Below are 8,474 nucleotides of genomic sequence, written 5' to 3' on the forward strand. Positions count from 1 at the left end.
GGCCACAGACCAGAACCTCCTACGATGGGCTGTAGACCGGGACCTACCACGCGGGCCACAGACCAGAACCTCCTACGATGGGCCGTAGACTGGGACCTACCACGCGGGCCACAGACCGGAATCTCCTACGATGGGTCGCAGTCCGGATCCGCCAGAGTCTCCCTCCAATCCAGAGGCGCCACTCACTCCAGACTCGAACATCAGTCCAGTGGCGTCCTCTAGTCCGGGGTCGGTGGTGAGGGTTCCCGCTCCAGAGACATCACATAAGTGGGCCGAGTCAGAAGTGGAGCGGGGTCCATGTCCCTCACCAGAACCGCCACCGCGGAGTTATGCCCACCCAGATCCTTCTGTTTAGGGTGGTGGCCGGGAGTCCGCACCTTTGGGGGGGTTACTGTCACGCCCTGACCTTAGTATTCTTTGTTTTCTTTATTGTTTTGGTTAGGTCAGGGTGTGACATGGGTGATGTATGTGTTTTTAAACTGTCTAGGGGTTTTGTATGTTTATGGGGTTATTTACTATCTAGGTATTTTCTATGTCTATGGTTGCCTAGATTGGTTCTCAATCAGAGGCAGCTGTTTATCGTTGTCTCTGATTGGGAAACGTATTTAGGCAGCCATATTCTTTGGGTAATTCGTGGGTTATTGTCTATGTCTAGTTGCCTGTGTCTGCACTATTATATTATAGCGTCACGTTCGTTTTGTTGTTTTTTTGTAAGTTTGTTTAGTGTTTTCTTCATTAAATAAGTATGTACTCACATCACGCTGCGCCTTGGTCACCTCCATACCACGAACGTGATGCACCTGTACTGACCTCGCTTTCTGGATGATAGCGGTGTGATCAGGCAGTGGCTTGGGTGGTTGTTGTCCTTGATGATCTTTTTGGCCTTCCTGTGGCTTGGCTGTAGGTGTCCTGGAGGGCAGGTAGTTTGCTCTGTAGAGCCATGCGGTTGAGGGTGGTGCAGTTGCCTTACCAGGTGGTGATACGGCACAACAGGATGCTCTGAATTGTGCATCTGTAAAAGTTTGTGAATGTTTAAGGTGCCAAGCCAAATTTCTTCTGCCTCCTGAGGTTGAAGAGGCGCTGTTGCGGCTTCTTCACCACACTGTCTATGATCAGATCGTCAGTGATGTGTCAGTGATGTGTACGCCGAGGAACTTGAAGCTTTCCACCTTCTCCACTACTGTCCCGTCGATGTGGATAGGGGCCACAATCAGCGCCTTTGTTTTGTCGACTTTGAGTGAAAGGTTATTTTCTTGGCACCCTCACCACCTCCCTACAGATGTTCGATGGGGTTCAAGTCCGGTCTCTGGCTGGGCCTTCAAGGACATTCAGAGACATGTCCCGAAACTACTCCTGCGTTGTCTTGACTGTGTTCCTAAGGTCGTTGTCCTGTTGGAAGGTGAACCTTCTCCCCAGACTGCGGTCTTGAGCGCTCTGGAGCAGGTTTTCATCAAGAATCTCTCTCTACTTTGCTCCGTTCATCTTTCCCTCGATCCTGACTAGTCTCCCAGTCCCTGCCGCTGAAAAACATCCCCACGGCATGCTGCCACCACCATGTTTCACCATAGGGATGGTGCCAGGTTTCCTCCAGATGTGACACTTGGCATTCAGGCCAATAGAGATCAAATCTTGGTTTAATCTGACCAGAGAATCTTGTTTCTCAATGTTTGAGAGTCCTTTATGTGTCTTTTGGAAAACTCAAAGTGGGCTGCCATTTCAGACACACACTCAGGTACTCCCTATTCCTTCAGACAAACATTGTCTGGTGTCTACTTTATGTTCATGGTACATCCCAAATGGCACACATTGTGTCCATTGGGCTCTGGTGAAACGTAATGCACTATGTAGGGATGCCATTTAGGACACACAGACTGTCTGCTTGTCTACTTGATGTTCACCTTTCTCACATGAGAGAGCAAAATTAATATTTCAGGCTTCAGATATCCCTCAAATGTGCTCACACCGTACAGGGGATGTCTATTCTGTGCGAACACTTCAGCTCTGTATCAAAGAACATTAGACTGGATGCCCATCAATGAGGATATGAAATACTATGCTGTCAGCCTGGCAGGGAAACAACACCTTTCATCTTCTCTCGGCTTCATCTTCTTGTCCTCCCTTTCTCTGATACATGTGTAAATATTGGACTATAAATTGTACCTTCTCGTATTATATTTATGCTAAAACATCTATTCTGTTCTACTGAGCCATTTACTTCTTGTTCATATTCTTTTTTTTGTTTTACTATTTATTATTGTTGTTGTAGTCGAGAAGGAACCTGCAAGTAAGCATTTCATTGGACGGTGTCTGACGTGTGTTTCCTGTACATACGACCAATAAAACTTTAAAACAAGTCTGGTCCCGTAACTATGTAAATTATTTATTCTCGTGCCGACATGTTGCGAACATATTGGACAAGAGCGGCTATTATTAAAGATGTCTTTTGACAGAGGAAAGTGGTGCCTTGTTCTTCGATGATTGTTGTGATTGACGACGTGTATCACAGTGTAGTCAGTGGGCCTTGAGGTTTATCACATTGTAGTCAGTAGGCCTTAAGGTGTATTACAGTGTAGTCAGTGGGCCTTGAGGTTTATCACAGTGTAGTCAGTGGGCCTTAAGGTTTATCACATTGTAGTCAGTAGGCCTTAAGGTTTATCACATTGTAGTCAGTAGGCCTTAAGGTTTATCACATTGTAGTCAGTAGACCTTAAGGTTTATCACATTGTAGTCAGTGGGCCTTGAGGTTTATCACATTGTAGTCAGTGGGTCTTAAGGTTTATCACATTGTAGTCAGTGGGCCTTGAGGTTTATCACATTGTAGTCAGTGGGCCTTAAGGTTTATCACATTGTAGTCAGTGGGCCTTAAGGTTTATCACATTGTAGTCAGTGGGCCTTGAGGTTTATCACATTGTAGTCAGTGGGCCTTGAGGTTTATCACATTGTAGTCAGTGGGCCTTAAGGTTTATCACAGTGTAGTCAGTGGGCCTTAAGGTTTATCACATTGTAGTCAGTGGGCCTTAAGGTTTATCACATTGTAGTCAGTGGGCCTTGAGGTTTATCACATTGTGGGGGCCTTAAGGTTTATCACATTGGGCCTAGTTTATCAGTGGGCCTTGAGGTTTATCACATTGTAGTCAGTGGGCCTTGAGGTTTATCACAGTGTAGTCAGTGGGCCTTGAGGTTTATCACATTGTAGTCAGTGGGCCTTGAGGTTTATCACATTGTAGTCAGTGGGCCTTAAGGTTTATCACAGTGTAGTCAGTGGGCCTTAAGGTTTATCACATTGTAGTCAGTGGGCCTTAAGGTTTATCACATTGTAGTCAGTGGGCCTTAAGGTTTATCACATTGTAGTCAGTGGGCCTTGAGGTTCAAGCTTGTCCCATGTCCACAGCCTTTCAGAGCAGAAATGGTGCATTTTGGTGTGTCTGTTAACTTGGCCCATGTCCACAGTCTTGCAGGGCATTAATGGTCGTGCAGTCGGTTGGTGTGTCCTGTCTGGTCTGTTTAAACTCTCTGTCAGAGCTCTGCTTCCTCTGTCTCTGCCAAGACACCAACCTGTGGGCTTTTTGACACTCCACAGTACCCCGATCTCTCCGTCACTGAGACGAGGAGGAAGCCATCAAATTGAAGAGAGGCGAGGTGCGAGGAGCTTGGAGAGACACTGTCAAAGTTCAGCACATAAATAGTTTCAGAGCTTCACGTGGAGAGAACACAGAAACACTCTGGGGCCTAGGCTACAACAGGTTAGTTCAGCACCACATACTGAATGACAAAGTAGAGAGAGAGCATGGAGGGGAGAGAGAGAGGGGTAGTCAGAGAGAGAGAGAGAGAGAGAGACAGAGTGGAGTCAGAGTGAGACAGAGATAGAGAGAGAGAGATACTAGACAGAGCGAGAGAGACTACTTCCTCACCGACCTAAACCCAGAGTCTCTCAGAGCCTTCACAGTCAGCTCACTAACACCTCTCTCAGACCACAGTAAAATCACAGTGTATCTGAGAAGAGCAGAACCCAACAATGAAGCATCACGGCCCAATAAATGACATGGTACAAAGCAAGCCTTTAGATGGAGTGTAAACAGTACAGACATCTACCATAAAGCAATTAGTAGCCAAAAAATACAATCTCTCCTGGACAACTTTTTAGCCTTGACATTCTCCTTCAGGAATGAAGGTGTACATTTGGCTGTTTGGAACATAAACTTTATATTTGACAAATTAGCCTCCTTGGCTAATATAAACAAGTAAACCAAAACAAAGGCAAAATCTACTCATGTTTTGTAGATTTCAAGAAAGCATTTGATTCAATTTGACACAAAGATCTTTTTTATAAATTAATAGAAAGTGGTATTGGAGGGAAAACACATGATGTTATTAAATCAATGTACACTAAAAACAAATGTGCGGTTAAAATTGGCAACAAGCAAACAGACTTCTTCTCTCAGGGAAGGGGAGTGAAACAGGGATGCCCAATAAGCCCAACACTATTTAACATCTACATTAATGATTTGGCAAAAACATTAGAAGAATCGGCAGCACCTGGTATCACCCTACACAACACTGAAATCATGTGTCTGCTGTACGCAGATGACCTGGTGATGCTGTCTCCCACTAAAGAGGGTCTGCTGTACGCAGATGACCTGGTGCTGCTGTCTCCCACTAAGGAGGGGTTACAACAGCACCTAGATCATCTACACAGGTTCTGTCAGACCTGGGCTCTGACCGTTAACCACAGGTTCTGTCAGACCTGGACTCTGGGCTCTGACCATTAACCACAGGTTCTGTCAGACCTGGGCTCTGACCGTTAACCACAGGTTCTGTCAGACCTGGGCTCTGACCATTAACCACAGGTTCTGTCAGACCTGGGCTCTGACCGTTAACCACAGGTTCTGTCAGACCTGGGCTCTGACCGTTAACCACAGGTTCTGTCAGACCTGGGCTCTGACCGTTAACCACAGGTTCTGTCAGACCTGGGCTCTGACCGTTAACCACAGGTTCTGTCAGACCTGGGCTCTGACCGTTAACCACAGGTTCTGTCAGACCTGGGCTCTGACCGTTAACCACAGGTTCTGTCAGACCTGGGCTCTGCCCGTTAACCTAAAAAATCTGATATAATGATATTCTAAAAAAGGTCCGGAAATAAGGATGACAAATATAAATTCTATTTGGACACAGTTCTATTAGAACACACCAAAAACTACACATATCCAGGACTAAATATCAACAACACAGGTAGCTTTCAAATGGCTGTGAATGAGCTGAGAGACAAAGCAAGAAGAGCATTCTATGCCATTAAAAGGAACATCAAAATCGAAATTCCAATTAGAATCTGGCTCAAAATGTTTCAATCAGTTATAGAACCAATTCTCTATATGGCAGTGAAGTATGGGGTCCGATCTCTAATAATGAATTTACCAAATGGGACAAACATCCAATCGAAATACTGCATGCAGAGTTTTGCAAGACAAGTGCAAAGAAAAACTCAAAATAGCGCATGTAGAACAGAATTGGGCCAATAGCCCCCCCTCATTCGAATAGAAAAAAGAGCCATCACATTTTACAACCATCTAAAAACAAGTGACCCCAAAACATTCCATCACACAGCTCTACAATGTCAAGAGATGAAACAAGAGAAGAGTGCCCTCAGCCAGCTGGTTCTGAGGCTCAGTTCACCAACTCAAACCAACCCCATAGAGCCTCAGGACAACAGTCAGAAAATCTGGCCCAACCAAATCATCACAAAACAAAAAGAAGAATATGTAACCTATTGGAAAGACACCACAAAAAATCTAAGTAAACTTCAATGCGATTTGGCTCTAAACAGACAGTACTTGGTGGCAAGTACTTTCTGACCACTGTGACTGATCGAAAACTGAGGAAAACAATGACTAGGTACAGACTCAGTGAGCACAGTCTGGCTATAGAGACCGGTCGTCACAGACAAACCTGGCAGCCCAGAGTGGACAGGCTGGGCTCACTCTGCTCCAGGGGAGAGGTAGAGACAGAGCTGCATTTCCTATTACACTGTGACAAATACTCAGACCTAAGAGAATATTTCTTTCCCAAAATTATAATTCAATACAAAGAATTTGAAACTATAAAAGATGAAGAAAAAAATCTAATATTTATTCGGTGAAAAGCCAAAATGTGCAGTTTTGGCAGCCAAATATGTGTCCTCCTGCCAAAACCTGAGGGACAGCCAGTGAAAAGTGAAAAGTAATGTTGATAATATTTCCCATCTTGTTTGGTTTTGTCTTTCATACCATGTCATGTGTCTTCTCAGTCATGTTGACACTGGTCTACTACCAGGTCATGTGTCTTCTCAGTCATGTTGACACTGGTCTACTATGTGTCTTCAGGTCATGTCTACTACCAGGTCATGTCTTCTCAGTCATGTTGACACTGGTCCACTACCATCTTCTCAGTCATGTTGACACTGGTCTTCTCACTACCAGGTCATGTGTCTTCTCAGTCATGTTGACACTGGTCTACTACCAGGTCATGTGTCTTCTCAGTCATGTTGACACTGGTCTACTACCAGGTCATGTGTCTTCTCAGTCATGTTGACACTGGTCTACTACCAGGTCATGTGTCTTCTCAGTCATGTTGACACTGGTCTACTACCAGGTCATGTGTCTTCTCAGTCATGTTGACACTGGTCTACTACCAGGTCATGTGTCTTCTCAGTCATGTCATGATGTTGACTGGTCTACTACCAGGTCATGTGTCTTCTCAGTCATGTTGACACTGGTCTACTACCAGGTCATGTGTCTTCTCAGTCATGTTGACACTGGTCTACTACCAGGTCATGTGTCTTCTCAGTCATGTTGACACTGGTCTACTACCAGGTCATGTGTCTTCTCAGTCATGTTGACACTGGTCTACTACCAGGTCATGTGTCTTCACTGGTCTACTACCAGGTCATGTGTCTTCTCAGTCATGTTGACACTGGTCTGGTCTGTGTCTTCTCACTACCAGGTCATGTGTCTTCTCAGTCATGTTGACACTGGTCTACTACCAGGTCATGTGTCTTCTCAGTCACTGGTCTGACACTGGGTCATACTACCAGGTCATGTGTCTTCTCAGTCATGTTGACACTGGGCTACTACCAGGTCATGTGTCCTCTCAGTCATGTTGACACTGGTCTACTACCAGGTCATGTGTCTTCTCAGTCATGTTGACACTGGTCTACTACCATGTCATGTGTCTTCTCAGTCATGTTAAGTCATGTCTCAGTCTACTACCATTGCTTTAATGTATTGTTGTTCTCATTAATATTGTTGTTGTAATTGTTGTTAATGGTAATCCCATGTTCACTACTACTATTATTATTGCTGTTGATCCCACCATTTATTTATATATAAAATATATATTTTATATGTAAATATATTTTTTTCTTTTTCGATATGTATACTTTGACAATGTAAGTAATAATGAACTTGACATGTCAATAAAGTCAATTGAATTGAGAGAGAGATAGATAGACAAAGATAGATAGATAGACAGACAAATATAGATAGATAGATAGATAGATAGATAGATAGATAGATAGATAGATAGATAATAGATAGAGGTCTGACATCTTATTTATACGTTATGATCCTCTCTGTAGTCTGACACTCTAAAACCATGAATACACTCTTAACAGGGTACCGCTCTACAAATGCAGTCACACACTCTGGCTTAGACATTTGAGTGGCAGGCAACAGAGCTCCTCTCAAGCTGCGTCTCAAAATGGCACCCTACTCCCTGTTAGGTCTAACAGCCTCTGATGTAGCTCTCAGTGGTGATATGGCTGTTTAGACCTGGTGGACTCTGCTGTAGCTCTCAGTGGTGATATGGCTGTTTAGACCTGGTGGACTCTGCTGTAGCTCTCAGCGGTGATATGGCTGTTTAGACCTGGTGGACTCTGCTGTAGCTCTCAGTGGTGATATGGCTGTTTAGACCTGGTGGACTCTGCTGTAGCTCTCAGCGGTGATATGGCTGTTTAGACCTGGTGGACTCTGCTGTAGCTCTCAGTGGTGATATGGCTGTTTAGACCTGGTGGACTCTGCTGTAGCTCTCAGCGGTGATATGGCTGTTTAGACCTGGTGGACTCTGCTGTAGCTCTCAGCTCTCAGTGGTGATATGGCTGTTTAGACCTGGTGGACTCTGCTGTAGCTCTCAGTAGCTCTCAGTGGTGATATGGCTGTTTAGACCTGGTGGACTCTGATATGGCTGTTTAGACCTGGTGGACTCTGCTGTAGCTGATCAGCTCTCAGCGGTGATATGGCTGTTTAGACCTGGTGGACTCTGCTGTAGCTCTCAGCGGTGATATGGCTGTTTAGACCTGGTGGACTCTGCTGTAGCTCTCAGCTCTCAGCGGTGATATGGCTGTTTAGACCTGGTGGACTCTGCTGTAGCTCTCAGTGGTGATATGGCTGTTTAGACCTGGTGGACTCTGCTGTAGCTCTCAGCTCTCAGCGGTGATATGGCTG

The 8,474-nt window shown here is 44.9% G+C and overlaps 1 long non-coding RNA gene across 1 annotated transcript; it reads left to right on the top strand.

Annotated features, from left to right (window-relative positions):
• Positions 1-6,254: 6,254 nt before the first annotated feature.
• On the top strand, positions 6,255-7,027 carry LOC127911343 (uncharacterized). The gene is made up of 4 exons (XR_008077886.1): positions 6,255-6,306; positions 6,453-6,667; positions 6,717-6,888; positions 6,976-7,027. It is a non-coding gene; the product is annotated as an uncharacterized LOC127911343 (long non-coding RNA).
• Positions 7,028-8,474: the final 1,447 nt, after the last annotated feature.

This window comes from Oncorhynchus keta, chromosome 24 (genome assembly GCF_023373465.1).
Source record: "Oncorhynchus keta strain PuntledgeMale-10-30-2019 chromosome 24, Oket_V2, whole genome shotgun sequence".
NCBI lineage: Eukaryota > Metazoa > Chordata > Actinopteri > Salmoniformes > Salmonidae > Oncorhynchus > Oncorhynchus keta.